The 19,292-nt window shown below is 41.5% G+C and overlaps 1 protein-coding gene across 1 annotated transcript in view; it reads left to right on the top strand.

Moving 5' to 3' along the window:
• The window catches only part of HAPLN1 (hyaluronan and proteoglycan link protein 1), a 146,314-nt gene that overhangs the window by 26,018 nt on the left and 101,004 nt on the right, over positions 1 to 19,292 (top strand). The window lies entirely within an intron of this gene.

Raw genomic sequence — 19,292 nt, 5'->3', positions numbered from 1 at the left:
CAAATCCCTCCAGGTTAGAATGTGTCCATGAAAACGGACCTCTTTGACCTTGAATTGCAGCTTTTTCATGCCAAGTCTCAATTTTACCTGCCTAAAATGATTCATCAGTTCCAGCAGTTTGACATCATGATCTTGCTCTGCTTCCTCATCTGTGTCCCCACAGCCAACCACAAGGATGTCATCAGCTATTGGTTCAATACCACTGAGTCCAGCCAATAGTTCATGTTGTTTACGTTGATACACGTCTGGTGCAACTGATAGTCCAAAAGGCAGTTTGAGCCATCTTTTTCTGCCCCATGGAGTCCAGAAGGTTGTCATGTAACTACTTGCATCATCCAACTTACACTGTAAAAATGCATCCCGGGCATCAACAAGTGTGAACAGATGTGCCTTAGGCAGCTTGCACAAAACATCCTTGAGAGTTGGTATGATGTAGTGAGATCATCTCAGTGCCATACTTAAGAATTTGGGATCTATGCATATTCATAGCTTATTTGGCTTCCTTACAATTACCATGTTACTTATCCAGTCAGTTGGGTCAGTCACTGGTGCCAAGTGTCCATTGGCCTCATACTGGTCAAGCTGTGCCTTAACTGCCTGTTTTAATGCCACTGGCACATTGCGTAGTGCACATTGGACTGGAGGGACACTCACATCAAGGTCGAAATGGACTTCCCCTGGTACAGATTCAACTGGCCCAGTAAACACATAACTAAATTCCTTTAACAGCAGTTGTTTTGCCAAGGGCCCCTTGGATACATTGTCCATCACATTAAGCTCTGCAGGGATGGAGAAACGTATCAGCCCTAGACGCTCACAGGTTGAGACAGACAACAGTGGCTTTTGGCAGGCTTCCACGATTTCAAAATCCAGCTTGTGTATTAGTCCACGTATGGCACATTCTGTCTTGAAGAGCCCTAGAGATTTCAGAATCACACCTGAGTATAACTTTAATCTGGTGTCACTTGGCAGTAGACGTGCTTCTGGTGCTAACACCATTTTGTCTCTTAAGCACATTACATCACATGTTGCTCCTGAATCGAGCTGACAGGATTGGGGCTTATTATTTAAATGTAAAGTGACAAACCATTTCTTTCCTCTGGATTGCACAGTGCCGATCAATTCACTGCTGTATATAACTTCAGTGGTGTGTGTCTCTTCCTCATATGCGGATGTGTTCTCCACGTTGTGTAATTTGCCTATTGATGGCCGTCGTTTACTTGACAAACAAACGTTAGCAAAATGGTTTGTTCTTCCACAAGACTTACAAGACTTCCCATAAGCTGGACACTGCTCTTTAATTCTTTGATGCACAGTCCCACAGTATTTGCAAGCTGTAGGGTTGGCAGTATTTGTGCTCATCAGGCGGCGTTGCTGCAGTTTGTTTATGTTGCGATGCTGCATTGCAATGTTTATGCTGTTGGTCTGCTGTCTGTCCTGTTCCATAACTTTCAGACGTCTGTCAGTGAGCTCTGCTGCACGGCACGTCTCAATGGCTGTGTGTAGAGTGAACTCATGTTCTCTTAGGAGGCGCCTGCGTGTGCTCTCGCTAGCCATACCAAGAACAATTTTGTCCCTGATCAATTTGTCTCTGAGTGTGCCATATTCACAAGTTGCTGCCTTTTCTCTCAAGCGTGTAACAAAGTTATCAAAAGATTCTCCCTCTTCTTGTTTGCAGCATCCAAACACATACCTTTCATAAATGACATTTGTAGCAGGTTTGAAATAAGCTTCCAGTGCATTTAAAGTGGCTGTAACATTGTCTTGCTGATCCGCTGTGAGGGTCAGATTGTGTTTATACACATGTCTGCATTCACTGCCCATGACTCTTCTCAGGGTTGCTGCCTGCACTACTGCACATTTCTCATTCAAACCTGTAGCCAGAGAATAATCTTCAAATTCAGCTCTGAAACATTCCCAATTGCTGCTCCAATCCCCACTCATTGTCATCCCCTCTGGGGGAGGTATGCAATTCATGGCAGCCATATTGTCAGTAAGCCTCTGAGCTATCAAATATCAGAAAATCCTCAGTCTCAGGCTGTAGTTCACAAACCTGTGTTTCCTAAAGCTGCTGTGCTCCAAACAAGAGGCTCAGTCCTGATTCAAGTCACTTCTGACACCATGTTTCATGTACAGAAATGAAGACAACACAAGATGCTGGTGTGAGGACTCATGTTGTACAACAGAACTGCATCCAGGTCAGCATAGAACAGGAAACAGGAAGTATAAGGCAATGCAATATTACCATATGCAAGTGGGGTCACAGTATTTGCATAATAACTCTATAACAGGTAGGGCCCCCTACCCGGAAATGCAAAATCACGTATATATACATGATTGTGCACAGCCCTGCCGCCCTGTAGCAGTATTTATACTATAGGGCGGTGGGCAAGCCGTTAAAGAACTCCAGGAATCAGCAAGTTATACATAGTTACATTGGTTGAACTTGGACCAGGGGCGGGCTGACAAATCATGGGCAATAGGAGATCATGATGCCCCAGGTTCAAAGACAGCCGCCATGCGGCAGCCATCTCTATGATGCAACATTAATGCCGCAGGCCCATGTGGAGGGGCACCAAACTCAGCGACATGCAAAATGGCAGGAGACTGGAAGCTCACAACCCAATAAAAGTACCAGAAGCCTCTCATGAGTAGTGCCGCCTTAAAGTATTATTAAACCTAATAATCAGTCTGTATATGCAGTAACGCATGCTTGTTATACTCACTGAGGAACTTAGGGGTTAATCTTCCACATTGTGTGAAAAGGCTATTTATTCCTGTTTTATCTGATCTCTGATCCTCCCCTTCTTCCACTGTCCCCTACTAATCTCCTGATAGAACAGAACCTTGGGGGCAAGCTGCACATGCTCAGTTTGGTGTGTATTGCTAGAGAGGTTTTTTTTTTCAGCTGGAAGAGTGCATGTGATCAGCACAGGGCCAATCAGCACTCTCAAGGCAGAGGGTCAGGAGTCCTGTAGTCTCATACGACAGTGAGAGGAGAATGAAAACTCATCCTACAAACTTTAACCAGTGCTTGGCTGGACACTGATAGAAGTCACAAGACTGCTCTAACTGCTGATGTGAAAATTTATTTAGCAATTTATATTTACTAAAATAATTTAATTTCCATGTTCTGTGTACTGTGGGAGACCAGATATAGTGAATGCAGGGTCCTGGGTTTAGTAACACTTTAACAGCATCATGGGCCCCTTGGGAAAGTAATGCACTGGGGCCCCTACCAGGGAGATGGTGACCTGTGGTGAGCATGGCATGCTGTGGCACACAGAAGGTGTGGCTAAATTATGGGTGTGGCTTTTTAATCTGCTTAGAAGTTTTTGTCTGATTTTTAACATTTTTGTGTTTTGTTTTTTTGACAGTTTTGTTTTTTTAATTTCATATTGACAGGTATTTTAATGTAATACTTTTTTACAACACTGTTGGGGAGGGGCGTTGCTGAAATATCAGGGGTCTAAATAGACCCTTGAAGTCTCATTTTTGAGACAGAGAAAGGGACTGAGGACACATGCCCAGTTTCTTTCTCTGTAGCCTCAGCTGCACTGCAGATAAATAAACAGAAGACAGAGGCTCCTGCTCATTCATAAACTGAAGGATACTAAATACAGATTTGCCTGCAGCTGCTGCTGGAGGGAGAGGAAAGGAGGGTAACTTTGGAGGTACTAAGTTATTACCTCCAGAATGCCCCCTTACATCCTCCTCCAGAGTGTCCACTTACATCCTCCAGAGTGCCCACTTACATCATCCAGAGTGTCCCCTTACTAATACTGTACTAAGGGGGTACTCTGGAGGATTTAGAGAGGCATTCTAGAAGCTCTAACGGGGCACTCTGGAGGTATTAAGTTAGTGTATCTCCAGAGTGTCCCCTTACATCTTCCTCTAGAGCACCCCTTAATGCTCCCTTATGTCCTGCTCCTTTAAGGTGCCCCATTTTAAATACCTTCTGGCCTGGCAACAACTCATGAGCAGCTGGTGGTTAAGCACTTTGGTGGGTTGTGTGAATTTAAGCCACATTCCACGCTGCTCATGAGTCATGGGTGGCCAGGCCAGGAAGTAACAAGGAGGCTTTTTCCAAGGGAGCCAGATGTACTCACCACTCATTTTCCCTCTTGCCCTGAAAAGCTGAGAAATCACAGGTTCAGCATAGTACAGGTAGAAGGCCAGAAATTGTGATGACAGGCCAGGCTACTGCTGACCAAGACAGGTGCTCTTAATGTGTCCCCTCTTCTATTGTGGTGTTTGTGGAAGCCCAGGAAAATTCACAGCACCAGGCATGCACAGGTTGCAGGAACGGGAGGTATGCTGGCTGGAATTCCGCAAAGGAATGGGTACAGTGATGGTGGTTAACCTCCATTATCAAGTCCGAGCAGAGGAGGGGGGGGAGCACGGGAAGTATCAGAGAGGCATCCTGCTGTGGCTGGAAGACAAGCAGAAACAGTAGCTGGCTGGAACTTACTTCACCTCCATCACCAAACACAGGGGGAGGAGAATGGAGACCACTGGAAGGATAAAGTGCTGCAGCTGCAGGGATAGAACAGACAGTGGCAGGCTGGATCGCTGTGAGAGCTGGGTGGACTCTTGGCTCTTCTACCTGTTTTTATTTCCAGAGGAGTGCAGGAGAGAGAGTAGAGTCAGTGGTGTGGAGCTGTCCAGGAAACCTGCAGATTGGGCCAGTATATTCTGAGAGGCAGAAGAGCTCTCAAGCCATGTGTCTGCTACGGATGGTCGGCAACATAGTCACGGGGCGGACCCTTTACTGGCCACGAGCCCTCAGGCAGTGCCTAAATGGCCAGTCTACCCCTGGCTTGGACCTATGTAACTATGAATATACCATACCTGGCTGATGCTGATGGATGCTGGAAATCAATGAAGTAAACACCACTACTCCTGTGAACTTTATTTGATTCCAGGTGCCAAATGGTTGTTTTCCTACATTGTGCATACAGAAGATCAGCCACTGGGCACATTCTCCATTCAGAGAATGCTTTGCATTTTATGAATGAATGGAAAGAGTTCTCTGATTAGACAAGGTGGGGCAATGATGTCACACTCTCCACCTTACCCAATCAGAGAACACGTTGCATTAATTTAGCAAATGCAAAGCCTCCTCTGAATGGTGCTCATGTAGAGCCCCTGACCTCCTATTTTCCCAGCTGCTCAGCATAGGACCTGCAAGCCAGTGGAGATCTCTGGAGTAGCTGTGTCTACTTCATTGGTTTACTAGCTTCCAGCGACAACATCCAGGTATGGCATACACATACTGTAGTTACACTAGTTTAAGCCTGAACAATGCAACTAAGTTTAATATGCTGATACCCTGAATTATTCTTTAACTCACTATGTACTGCACAAAGGCCCAGATCTTCTTCATTCCCACACCTGCAGAGGGAAGGGGTTGTAAAGTCCCGGAATTGTGTATGCAAACGAGAGAGTGCCATAGGCAATTAGCTTTTATTCACCTAGCCAGAGGGCTGAACAAGAAAAAAAACAGATTGCTCTGTCTACTACATCCAGACAAATGAAGTGGATGGAAGACATTTGATCTATCTCTACTATTTAATATATTAAAAATACCAAACATTAATTATCAATGAAACTTTGTGGGTGAAAAGTGACAGATTTTGACTTGCTGTATTAGGCTGGTGTACAGGGCACAGGCCTCAGTATGGTGACATTGTGTCCTTCACACTAACATCATGTGTTCTGACAAACATGTAGGAAGTAGAGGATGGTGAGAAAAACTGGCTAAAAGTTCTGACAGATAAAAATAAAAATGACAGCAGAGCAAGAAAACCCATTCTAGTAAGGCTGTGCTGCACGGTGCTGTCCTGTCAGATTGTCACTTGGAAACTCTGCAGGCCTCATAATGAATTATGATTTTGCTTCACATTGCAGTTTTTATGTCAGTTTTATGGATTTTTTGTTCAATATTTCACACTTCATTTTTTCTCATTCTCTACTTCTCAACCTGATGAATATGTACAAGACTGTAAATTATTCACAGAGCAAAGTATGGCAAGGTCACTAACCAGCCAATTGCTAGACTTTGATAGGACTCAAACGAAGCCAAGAAAATCAAGACTCATATTTGGCCAATCCAAAAGTATATTTGTACAGTATATTTGTTTTATTGTTAGAGCTTATTATGGTGAATACAACTTTATTTTTTATTACACACAGTACTAAATGAACAATGCAATAAGAGATAGAATACAATTAATATATACTGTATATATATATATATATATAGCACTACTCCCCAGGAATCACTGAGTTGTTGGTTCCCCCTATAGTCCTGCACAGCCAGGCAACATGCATTTTTTTCAGACTTGCATTTTGGAGTCAGTAAACAGCCTTGAGCTTGCTTTTTTAAGTTTTATTAGGGGTTTTGAACTTAGATGGGGTCAAGGAATGTATGGAAATGAAGGAAACTGAAACTGAGAGCAACTTCTTAGCAACTATGTGCAAGTCTCTATACAACAAAGATTTCTTCTTGAACAGCTCTCCAACCTCTCCTTGTGTACCACCCCAGACCCTAGATGAATTCTCTTCTCACCCAGCTGCCTAAGGGAAACCCTGGGCAAAGGGGACCCAGAATATATTCCTTTAAATCAGGGGTCTCCAAACTATGGCCCTCCATGTGTTGAGGAATTGCAAGTCCCATGAGACCTTGCAAGACTCTGACAGCCACAGGCAAGACTCCCAGTGGCAGAGGCATGATGAGACTTGTAGTACTTCAACAGCTGGAGGGTTATAGTTTGGAGACCCCTACTTTAAATCAAACAGTCCCAGGTGGGGGCTAGTCAGGTTTCCCACCCAAATGCCCTTTCCCCTTATCCAGCCCAGGGGGTGTAGGTCTACTCACTCTTCCTCTCCTGCAAGTTTGTTGGGTTGGTGGCTGCAGTCAGGCCTTCAGCTGGGCTGGCTCCTTCCCTGCTGCACAGGTGGTCCTCTCTCAGGTGACTACTGAGGTTGAGAGATCCTCCTTTCAGATCCATCCTGGAGGTAAGCCTCTTCCCAGTGGGCCCCCTCCCAAGCTCATGCATCCCAGCCTCTCACTCCATCTTCCACCCGAACTCTTCTGTGGCTGAGCAGGCTCAGTCATACTTTAGGGCTGCCCTCACCCCGTGCCAAGCCTTCTGCCTGGGGACTTTCCTTCTCAAGTCTCTAAAGCAGAGGGAGGTATCAGGGAACTGATCTGCAGAGCCCTCAGCCTTGACTTAAATTGACCTGGCTGACTTACAGCCGGGTTGACTCATGCCCAGGCTTCTATTCAGTCTTTCTCTGTAAAAAAAAAATAACTAGCTTCCCCTGGCTATCTAGAGGGGCGCTGACTGGCCACTTTATTAGGTACACATGTTCAATTGCTTGGTAACACAAATTGCTAATCAGCCAATCACATGGAAGCAACTTAATGCATTTAGGCATCTAGATGTGGTGTAGACAACTTGCTGAAGTTCAAATCAAGCATCAGAATTGGGAAGAAAGGGGATTTAAGTGACTTATAACATGGCATAGTTGTTGGTGCCAGACAGGCTGAGTATTTCAATAACTGCTGATCTACTGGGATTTGCATGCACAACTCTCACCAGGGTTTACAGAGAATGGTCCAAAAAAGAGAAAATATCCAGTGAGCAGCAGTTGTATAGACAAAAATGCCTTGTTGATGTCAGGGGTCAGAGGAGAATGGGCAGACTGGTTGCTGCAACATGCAGATGGTAGGGTCAGAATTTGGCATAAACAACATGAAAGCATGGATCCAGCCTGCCCTGTATCAACGGTTCAGGGTGGTTGTTGTGGTGTAATGGTGTGGGGGGATATTTGCTTGGCACTAGCAAGGTGTACCTAATAAAGTGGCCTGTGACTGTATATATATACATATATATATATATATATATGTATATATATATATTCTATCATGCTATGTTAAAATATATTATAACAAATCAAACTGCATTTTTAAAATCCTGATTGGATCCTGAATCAACAGAACCATCTATATCTAACCTTTATATTGGAGATTATGAGCAAATATTTAAAGCTTTATTCCAGTGTAGCTCTTATCCCCAAAGGAGCTGCTGTTTCTTGAGTCCCCTGTTCCTGTGCTCAAGACTCTGCAAATAGCACCATACATTCTGACACACCTGGCTGGGTGGGGAATATTTATTAAAGATGTACTGTATATGCAGTACCCCGATAGGAAAAGAGATATGAACAACAGTAATGGCCCAGCAAACAGTTAAACAATAGCAAGAAATATACTGCAAGTGGAAACGGTAGCAAGAAGTATATTGTGAAAACAAAAAATTACTATAGAGAGCAACTGTCCTGAACCCTATGCTGGGGCAATTCTAACTAAGGTCAGTTACTCCACCATAATAGTTCAGCAGTCTGTACTATATCCTCTCTCTTGTGCTGGTCAGCTCATTGTGGCTCAACTCATATGCCGGAGCACTCAGGATAATGTTCCTTTAGGCCAGTGTTTCTCAACTCCAGTCCTCATGGACCCCCAACAGGTCATGTTTTCAGGATTTCCATTATTTTGCACAGGTGATTTGATCAGTTTCACTGCCTTAGTAATTACCACAGCTGTTTCATCTGAGGGAAATCCTGAAAACATGACCTGTTGGGGGTCCATGAGGACTGGAGTTGAGAAACACTGCTTTAGGCACTGATAAAGGCACCAGCCCTATGATACCTGCAGTCAACACTGTTCCTTTTTTTTCAAAGTGTAGTGGGGTCTGGTCAGCAGCCTCTCACCAACCTCTTTGGTAGCAGGTGGTGTCCCACAACTGGTCAGACTCTGTAGAGTCCTTCCCCTTGATCAAGCAGTGGGCTTCATCAGCAACCGTGGTGCTCTCTTCTCAGGTATAGTGGTGAATGGTCTGCTGGCAGCCTTCACACTCTCCTTCTCCTCAGCCCAGAAACAACAACACTCTTCTTATTCCTCTGCTCAAAATTCAAATTAATACGGGATCTGTAGTCTACCATTCTATCCTGTAAAAAGTACACCCCAACAATCTTCCTTTCCTCCCAGAGTTCCTAGAGGTCCACACTTTTTCCTTTGTATTCCTATTGGGTAGAGGGTGGGCTTAACACTGGCTGTAAACAGTTCTATAATAGCAGTCACTTCATACAACTGTGCCTGTGAATAGTTTCTGTTGCTGATCAGACAGAAAATCCTCTAACAGAAGCAACAGAGACCTAACCAAGGGCAGAAACAGACACAATGAAACTGTGGCCTCTTCTCTCTGTCAGCATTGCAGAACAGGACTACAGCAGCAATTTTTTGTTTGTTTTGGATAGAGTGAACAAAAGTTAAAATTTCTGTCAGGTTTTTGTTTGTGTCTGTGATGCCATTGGAAAGATTTCTTTTACATCCTGTGCCTGTGACCAGGGTCAGCACAAGAGGTGGGCAGGAGAGGCATGTGCTCCGGGAACAAGCTTTGGCTGTGCCTTTTTCCTGCACCTCACTGACAGGAGTGACTGCGGTATCACTACTGTCAGAAGGAGCAGACCCCTTGTTAGCTGCTGGAGAGCGGATTCTACTTCCAACTTCCTCCAAAAGCAGCCTTCTGTGTGCAGAAGAGTGTGGGTGCCCAATGAGAATATGCCTTCACCTCACACAGCGCCCTGCAAGCAATAGTTGCTGTACATACAACGTGGATACTGTGGGACCACAAGGCGTAGCATGGAGTGGCACAGGTGTTACATGTGGGTTATGTTCCCAATACTTTTAACCACTTATTGAGTGCTTTATTAAGCTAGTATTACTTTATACCCATTTGGGATTAGTGCAAGCATGACCTAATACTGTTGTATTTTATGCGTAGTGCTCTTCAGATGATTTGGGCTTTTAGGCCATCTACTGCACATATATTTTTGTCCTTTTCATCTCTTGCTTTAGAATGTGACTTGTGTAACCTCATCTCATCTTTGATCTAATACATGGACACCGACTCACTCTGATGGTAATACCCTTGACCTTGCATTCTCTCACCTCTACACTCCTTGTAACCTCTCCAACTCCCCTTTTCACTCCCTTACTGTGCTCAATCGTCTATCCCTCCAACCAGGAAACAGTTACCATTTGAACCTTGCTCACTGTTCGTCCACCTCCCCCTTTCTGGCCTACCAGGCTGCATGCTCAGATAAGGGTCTGTTTTTCTGTTTGTTTTTCTTTGGGGGTGTGCATGGGGTTTTGCTATGCAATTTGGAGAGTCCTGTGCCTTTTTTAAGGAAGCAAACATGATAATGTCATTTAGTGGCAAATGTTTTTTTCTTTTCAAAATGTAACTTTTTGTACAGTAAATCCTACAAATATGCCAATTTACATGCAGGTTTAGGACATCCTTCAAGCATGTTATTTAAAGCCCAACTCTGGGCAGAAAAAAATTATCCCTTACACTAGTGCTGTGCCTGCACTGCAAGAGTTGATAGCTTGCTTTGTCCAGGGGAGAGGTAAAACAGTTTTACTTAACTGATCCTCCTATAGACCCTACTCTTGTCTTGAAAATGTCAGGACTACAAACTACTAGAGCATAGGGGTGCAGTAACTGCAGGGCCGGTCTTGTTGCTGGGTGGATCAGGTAAGTATAGTTCCTTGTACTGTTCCCCTAGATCAAAACAAGCAATTACGCCTTGTAGTGTGGGCACAGCCCCACTGTAAGGGATCGGTTTTTTTATTTACCTGGATTTGGGCTTTATAGAAATTTGGTATTTTTTAGATCAAGCAAGCAAATACAATGTCATACAGCAGCAAATATTTGTGTTCTTTCTATCACTTTTGCTGTCATACATCCTACAGCTGCACCACTTTACATGCAGATTCGGGGCAACTTCCATGCATGTTATGTAAAAGGATTTAAGTATCTTTAATGTTTCACTTTAGGCCTTTTTTTATTTTTTTGCATTAGTACACGTCCCCGCTGACAATGCACAGCTCCCCAAGTCAATTGTTTGACAACCCCTTGCCTACTAGTCCTAAATTAGTCCAAAGTAGATTAATTTGATTTTCAGCATTTGCCTTCTTTTGACTTTCCTGGGGTTTGCATTAAAGTTTGTAATTTGCAGATGTTTGGACACATTCACCAAAAACGCCTCCAAAATAAACCCAATGAAATTCGCCCACCACTAGTGTAGATAAAGTAGATGTATACCCTAAAAGAATAAAATTTAGTTTCTGTGTCATAAACATATGCCACTTGTTAAATGACAAAAATTGGATTGACATTCTATTCTATTTCTATCCTTTCCTGCATCTCAATGCTGCTAATCTTCTGCAGTTTCTTTGGATCCATTTTCTGTCTATGTGAGTGCACTTGAGTGCAATGACTGCATGGCATTTTTTTCAGAGAAAGTTTCCCTATGGTGACAACATGGGACCACACACTTGGTATGTATTGAAATAACCACTTGCAGTAACCATCAGAAGCTAATGTGAAAGGGTGACTCCTCTGCCTCCAAATCAACATATGAGACACTATAGGGTTTATTTATGAAAGCTGGAGATTGCAAAATCAGGCTCATTTATGCATAGAAACCAATCAGTTTCCAAATTTTATTGCCAAATCTTAGTTGAACAAGCTGAGGTTAAAATCTGATTGGCTACCATGCACAGCTGCACCAGATTCTGAGTGAACCAGCTTTAGTAAATAAACCCCAGAGAGATCTGACCAAACAAAACATGTAGAGTCATTCTGAAGCTGATATGGGTTGTCCAGTGTATCAGTGCAGTAAACCATGATATCCATTTGGAGCATATCATTTTCAATGCTGTAGAAATGCCATTGTTTGTAATGTGCTTCTGCCATTTGCACACCCCCATTGCTCGTTGTATTACCCTAATGAAAAAGGACAAAAGTCAAAGCTTGATATGATAATACCTGCATGTCACCTACAGATTTACAGCTATGCATATAATACCATATTTCATGTACATTACAAATACTGCGTTCCTTTTTAAAAGATGGAAGTAAGTAGTGTGCAAGTGTGTTAACCACTTCAATACCGGGTACTTTTACCCCCTTCCTGCCCAGGCCAGTTTTCAGGTTTCAGCGCTCTCACAGTTTGAATGACAATTGCGCGGTCATACAACATTGTACCCAAACTAAAATTTTATCATTTTCTTCACACAACTAGAGCTTTCTTTTGGTGGTATTTAATCACTACTGGGGTTTTTAATTTTTGCTAAATTAACAAAAAAAGACTGAAAATTTTGAAAAAAAACATGTTTTTCTTTGTTTCTGTTATAAAAGTTTGCAAATAAATAATTGATCTTCATAAATTTAGGCCAAGATGTATTCTGCTACATGTCTTTCATGAAAATAACCCAAATTAAGATGTATTTTTTAGTTTGTAGGAAAGTTATAGGAGTATAAAAGGATGTCCTCCTGCGCTCCACAGAGTACCTAATGCTAATGCCAGCTGCTAACACCTATTCCCTATACCACAGGACAATGAAATATATAACAAAATTGGATGAAGCGCTCAGCATGAAAATAAATCTACACTAAAATACCCCTTAAAATAATAAATAATCAATAATAAAATATACAATATATAAGGCCAAACAAATATTGTGAAAAAAGCAATATTCAAAGTGACTAAGTGCTCATATATAATGACCAAAATAAATGAAATATCATACCACATTTATGATATTTCATTTATTTTGGTCATTATATATGAGCACTTAGTCACTTTGAATATTGCTTTTTTCACAATATTTGTTTGGCCTTATATATTGTATATTTTATTATTGATTATTTATTATTTTAAGGGGTATTTTAGGAAATTTATAGAGATATATCTGAATATTGATCAATCCTGAAGTACTGACAGCCAATCTAATTTCTTGAAGTCCAAGAATGTCAAAACAGTACAGATATCCCCCAAATGACCCCTTTTTGCAAAGTAGACAGTCCGACGTACTTCATAAGAGGCATGGCGAGTTTTTTGAAGTAGTATTTTTTTTCGGAAAATGAAAAAAATTTAAATAATTATTTGCACTATTTTTTTTTTACATACTGTCACCAGTGCAGTGCAGCGTCATCATATAACTGGCATGGTGGTGATCAGGGACACTGACTGGTGACAGTATGAAAAAAAAAAATATATAATTTTTTTAAAAATGTTTTATTATTTTTAATTTTTTATTACTTTTTTTTATTTTTTTTAAGATTTTTTTTTCATATTTCACTATGACCAAAGTAGTACAATGTTACCATAGTAACATTGTACTACTTTGGGGAAGTGATCAGTATTTTTATTTTTTTTTACACAATTTGCTTGTAGCAAAGAATTACTTTCAGCAACGGGGCCGGTACTCAGATCTGTCATTGGCCATGTCTGAGGTACACGGCCGGTTACAGTTCATGCCGCTGCACGGCTCTGCAGGCCCGAAAAGACGCCATATGGCATCCACCCAGAAAGGTGAGGGTTTTTGCGGTCGCCATTCGGCCATAAGCCGGGCGGGAAGTGGCTAAAGTGGAGTTAAACCCTTTTTTTAATTTCCCTCTGTTAATACTGTTCCTGTGGTGTCCAGCACAATTAGGATAATCATATATTGTTTTTAATGTTCTAAATATCTGTAAATAATGTGCAAAGACGGCACCGCTGGTCCCGGCTGCCTAGGCGATGACGTATTTCGGCGATTTAGTGTCTCCTGGGATGTCGAGTCCTGTATCCCAGGAGTCCTTTGGTTCCCAGTTGCTGACTATCGTGTTAACTCAAAACTGGAATGGCACGAATGGGAGGAGTTTGGCACCATTTTACCGGAGTCCTATCTGTGGGGAGGAAGTGTAACAGCTGTGCTGCAGACTTTGCTGGGCTATGTAAATATGGGCTATGCTAAATAAATATTTTCATAAAATAAAAATGTAAAATTAGTGTTGCGGGGCTTGCTCCTTTGGCAGACCACACTTGCCTTCCCCATGGTTTGTTTTGATGAACAGGTTGCCATAACAGGGCGGGAACTTATGGCAACCTGTTGTATACAAATTGCGCCGAGCAGTGTCATTACTGTGCAGGCACGAGATTGAGAGGTGCATGCTGGGATAGCCAGCAGCACCTACTGCTGGAAATATAGACCTGCGGGCTTCAGATGCCCACATCCATCATGGCGCCTGCCTGCTTCTGAGATCAAGGTAAATTATTACTTATTTGCAACTAATAAGGATTTTACATATAACTTTATTCATTTATTAATGTTAAAGGTTAAACAATACTGTGTCAGCTTTTAAAAAAATTTGTTATGGGGACTGGAGCTCCGCTTTAATGAGGACACAAAACTTTATTTGCCCATAAGATAGCAGCAATCAGTATTTTGCCTCTCCGAAGCTGAACACAACACTCATTCAGGGAGATGTAGTCTGGAAGAAGGACTTTCTATGCTGTGAAGCTGAAGTCTCAACTCTACCCAAAAGACTCAGGGGAAGAGACAATTTAAAAGGAAGAGACTGGGAAGGAGCAGGGCAGTTGAGGAGAGACCTGGCAGCGTAGGAGGATTTTTTTCTTTTACATTAAAGTATTGCTGTTTGTATCACACATTCACCTGGTGCCCTGCTCTGTTCTCTTGCATGTCCATGATGAATTCCTCACATCCTTGTTGAGGTGCTGCCGGAATTGCTTGTGTTCCACTCCGTTGTGATCCAGTTGCCCCACTCTTTGATGTGGATCTCACTATGGACTAAAATGTATTTTACACTGTTTTTATTTTTATTTTCACTTCTGTTTCCATTGTAGTCCATGAGTGCTGAACTGGGTGGCTTGTTATTGTTTCAAGTAGCTTGTTTCTTTTAACCTCTAAGTTAGGGTCTGACAATTTTTTAATAAGATAAGCCATACCCTTGGCAATTTTAACCCCAATTGATTGGCCCATCACTAGTTTTGATGTATTTCTAGCTTGACTAAGGTTGAAAAGCTAATACATACTATATATGACATACATAGGTGCTGATTACCTACTAAAGATTTTGTCATTTTCTCCATCCAGTTCCAAAATTTACACAGATCTATTACACAGTACAGCCCTGTCTAGCAGGGCAGGAGACCTGACTTTTCTCTGTTGCAGTTAAATTATACTTACAGGTCTTGATCCTCTCCCAGCCTGTGACTGGACAGTGGTTGAAGAAGCAACAGACTTATGAGCTCACCTCTTTGTCACTCTACTGTCTGCTGCTACTAAAATGCTCTTTGCAACTACAGGAGCACTGCAGTACAATGGGCTACTTGTGCTGCTTCTCCCTCTTCCACTCTGAGCTCTGCTGTATGAAGGATAGTAGTGAATATTTATACTAATTTCTTTACCAGGGATACAAACCAAATGGTTCAGATCTATCATTTATATAATCATCTGTATGAGCTGACTTTCCAGGACCTTTAGCCAATATTTTAGTATTTGATTGATGCAGGAATGTAGGCCTTTATGATTTGAAAAGTGTTGTGTCCCTGCCTACTTTAGTGCTGAAAATTTAAAAGAAGAAAAAGTAAAATTTAAGGAATGTATATAGCAGACTTTGATGTGTTATAGGACCAACACTTGAAAAGATTGGTCACTTTTGTGCATGACTTCTTTTGTAGTTAATAACAGCCCGAGATTCATGAGGTTTAAAGGCTAAGTTCACTTTTTGAAGAAATAATAATGCACATGATTTTGCAGGTACATTCTACCCATGAAAGTAAAAAACCTTCTTTGTGTGCCCACTGCCAGTCCCCCTTTATACTTGCCTGCAGCCAATCACGATCAAGGGATATGCACCAGAGTAGAGGCTCTCTCTGCTCTCTCCCTTCTCATTGGCTGTGACATAGCAATGGGAGCCTACTGCTGTCAATCACAGCCAGTGAGGAGAGGTCGCAGGGTGGGGCTGACACACAGATTGGGGTTTGGCAGCAAGCATGCATGAGTGCCCCAATAATAAGCAGCTTGCTATGGGAGCACTCGTCGGGGGGAGGAGCCAGAAGCGCAGACGGGGGACCCTAGAAAAGGAGGTTTGAGGCTGCTTTGTGCAAAACCATTACACAGTGTAGATAAGTATTTTTAAAAAAAAGGTTTACCTTTAGTGTCACTTTAAGCTTTTCTTCTGACATTTGGACCATGTAAGGGTTAACTACTGAGGGATAACAAATGCTTCAGAGTACTACAAGTACTTACTACTATAGTCGCAGAGTTTCCAGTCCATTGCAAATACGTCTGTGATTGCTTGGTAATTGTTCCTTTTCTCCATGGTCTCAGACATTAAAAAGCACACACAATGCCCATTCTTCCTTCGTCTTACACTCAAAATAGCAATCTTTCAAATCACAAAGTGCCATAGAGGAAAAAATGATGTCATTTAACTTTTTATAAACTTTGCCATCTACAGTAACTGAAATTATTTCAGATTCAATCCAGCTGTTTTGCTCTAGTCATATCTAGTAAATAATGCAGAAAGGTATGATTAGCTATAATTTTGCAAGACACAACATCAACATTTTATGCAGCATTGTAAACATAATGAAAACCACACAGTCATTACATGTAAGTAACAATCAAAAGAAAAGGCTGGAAATAGTTAGAGAGTGTCACACAATGCAGTTTTGGCAGCTATATATGCCAATGTGACAGCATATGCAGGAATGGACTGGGACTCTGGGGCCCACCAAACAAAAATTAGATCTGAGGTCCACTTGGCCAATATCTTAGTTTTTCCAGCATACACAAATACAGTCCAACAACACTGCCTTTATTTCTGGTGTCACGACTTAACACAAAAGAATTGTACTTTTGTTGTATTTAAAACACGTCGTGCAAATATATCCAGACAAATAATTCCATCTGATTTCTATTATTGTACCTAGTGAACAGTGACAAACATTCACCGGTCACTTTATTAGGTACATATGTTCAGTGCTTGGTAGCACAAATTGCTAATCAGCCATTCACATAGCAGCAACTCAATGCATGTAGGCATCTAGACGTGGTGAAGATGACTTTCTGAAGATTAAACCGAGTATCAGAAAGGGGAATAAAGGGGATTTAAATGACTTTGAGTCCTCATGCACACTGGAAGTTTTTACAGCTGCTGTTTTTGGCTTTTGGCATTTTTTTCTACAGCCAATAAACTCCCCAGCATGTTATCCTATGTGTCCATGCATACATAGACTGTAATCAGCATTTTTTGGCAAGGGTATTTTTTGGCTGGAAAAAAACTAGAATTAGTGGGTTTCTAGAGGAGTTTTTTAGCTATAAAAACGCTCTGATGCTGAAAAATGCACCAAAATGTGGTAAAACGTGGCAAAATGGCATTTTAGGGCTTTTTCTGAGCAAAAAATGCTAACACCGCAAACGCAGAAAAAGCGGCAAAACGCCCCTAAACGCTAATACAAAAATGCTGAAGAACTCACGGTTTTAATGTTATTAAAATGCCCAGTGTGCATGGAGCCTGAATGGTTGTTGGTGCCAAACGGGCTGGTCTGAGTATTTCAAAAACTTCTGATCTACTGGGATTTTCACACACAGCGACCTCTGTATGTAGTTATTACTGGCTTTGTTACTCTTTAATTTACAGATTGACAATATTTTACAGGACTACACTATGCTTCTAAACTGGCGGTAGGATTGGGATGATTGTCTGATTTATGTATTCAGCTTTAGAGAAAAAAACAATTTGTAGAACAAAAGAAGTATGAGTAGATTTATAAGGGATGCCATCAGAAACTAAGCTTTTGCTAATATTCCTTACTGTATTCTGTAAAATAAGGGTTTCCAGTAGATCCTTTAACCTCCCTTTTAGTATATTTAACTTTAACAAATCTCTTTCATAAGATATTTGAGTTCATGCAAGGGTAAGACATATAATATATACTACAAAAAGATTTGTATATGCAGGAGACTGCAAGTTATTTTTATACAAAATCCTTTAGCATCAAGTAGGATAGTTTTCCCATGCTATGCATTTTACACCAGGGAGGTCCTCATTCTCAAATGAATTATCATTGCAATTTGGAGGTTTCCTAAGAAATAGATAACTTTCATTGAAACTAAGAAGTTCAACCTCAAAGTAGAATTATAGGCAAAACCTTTTTTTTCCTTTTGGATAGAACAAAAGGAGGGTTATAACCCCGGTCAGGTTTTTTTTTCACCATCTGTGTTTCATTCCGGAGATTTCCCTTCACGTCCTGTCCCATAGCCAAACAGCAAGTGAGAGGAAACACCTGAAAATTAAGGGAATTTCTTGGGGACCAGGTTCACCAAAACTAGCATCTCCATTGGAAGATTTCCACTCTAAATTTAGTATTTTCTCTGACTTCCACTTTCAATGATAAACAAGACAAATAGAGAGTGAATCTTCCTAACGGGGACACAGACAGCAATAAAAACTGTCATGGGTTCTACATCCTCTCCACTCTGTCCAAAACTGAAAAAAAGTTTTGCCTTTAGCTATACTTTAAGTTGGACAAAATCAACTTCAGCCAACTGTGTTACAGCTTGCAAAGTGCCTGTTGGTCTGTTGGAATGTCACCTTGTTTGAGCTGACTAAACCATGTGGGGTCTAAATAAGGACATACTGTATCTTGGAGCAAAGTTTCAGTTTTTGAGAATCTTTCTTCAATAACTACTAATCTCTATTTTCATATCTAGGGGATTCAGCAATATGTTCCAAAGGGCACAGCAGAATAGCGATTCATTTGAACTGGTCTACAGTAGAACTAAAGATGGTACACTTGGCTTGCTCCATCATCTAGTGTCTCCACTTTTTCTAAAGTCATCCATACATGGATCAAAATTCAGCCATTGCAGCAGGGACTGGCAGAATTCAGATCTATGTATGGCCAAGGTGGTTGTACAGAAGTTGATATAACAATCAACTTCTGTACCACTGCCATTTTAGATGTTTGCTGCTCCATCAGCACTGCCAGCTATAGCTGGAAGCAGTGATCAGTGTATTCTGACGGCGGGGAAATCTCCAGAATACCCTTGTGGGGAGGATTCCCCAATCCACCTCATGTATGGATGGGAGAATCGAGTCAGTTTTTTTCATTCAACCCGCTGGCTAAATGAAATAAACTGATTCATGTATGGACTGCTTAAGTCTATAGAGCTTTCTTTGACCCTGAAAGCTGACCCATTCAGTGCATACAGAACAGCTTTTTTACAACTCAGAAAAAGATAGCTGTTTTTGTTAGATCACAAAGAATGATGTAATAGGAGTGGCACACTGTGTAATATCAGTAATCACCAAATTAGGAAAGTGAGCTTAGCAACACATGTATAGAGAACCATATGACATTTTAAT

The sequence above is a fragment of the Staurois parvus genome, unplaced genomic scaffold, assembly GCF_062004578.1.
Source record: "Staurois parvus isolate SC_StPar_1 unplaced genomic scaffold, SC_StPar_1.0 ptg000229l, whole genome shotgun sequence".
Taxonomy (NCBI): domain Eukaryota; kingdom Metazoa; phylum Chordata; class Amphibia; order Anura; family Ranidae; genus Staurois; species Staurois parvus.
Note: the sequence above shows the minus strand (reverse complement) of the source record. Positions and strands in the feature narration are given on the sequence as shown.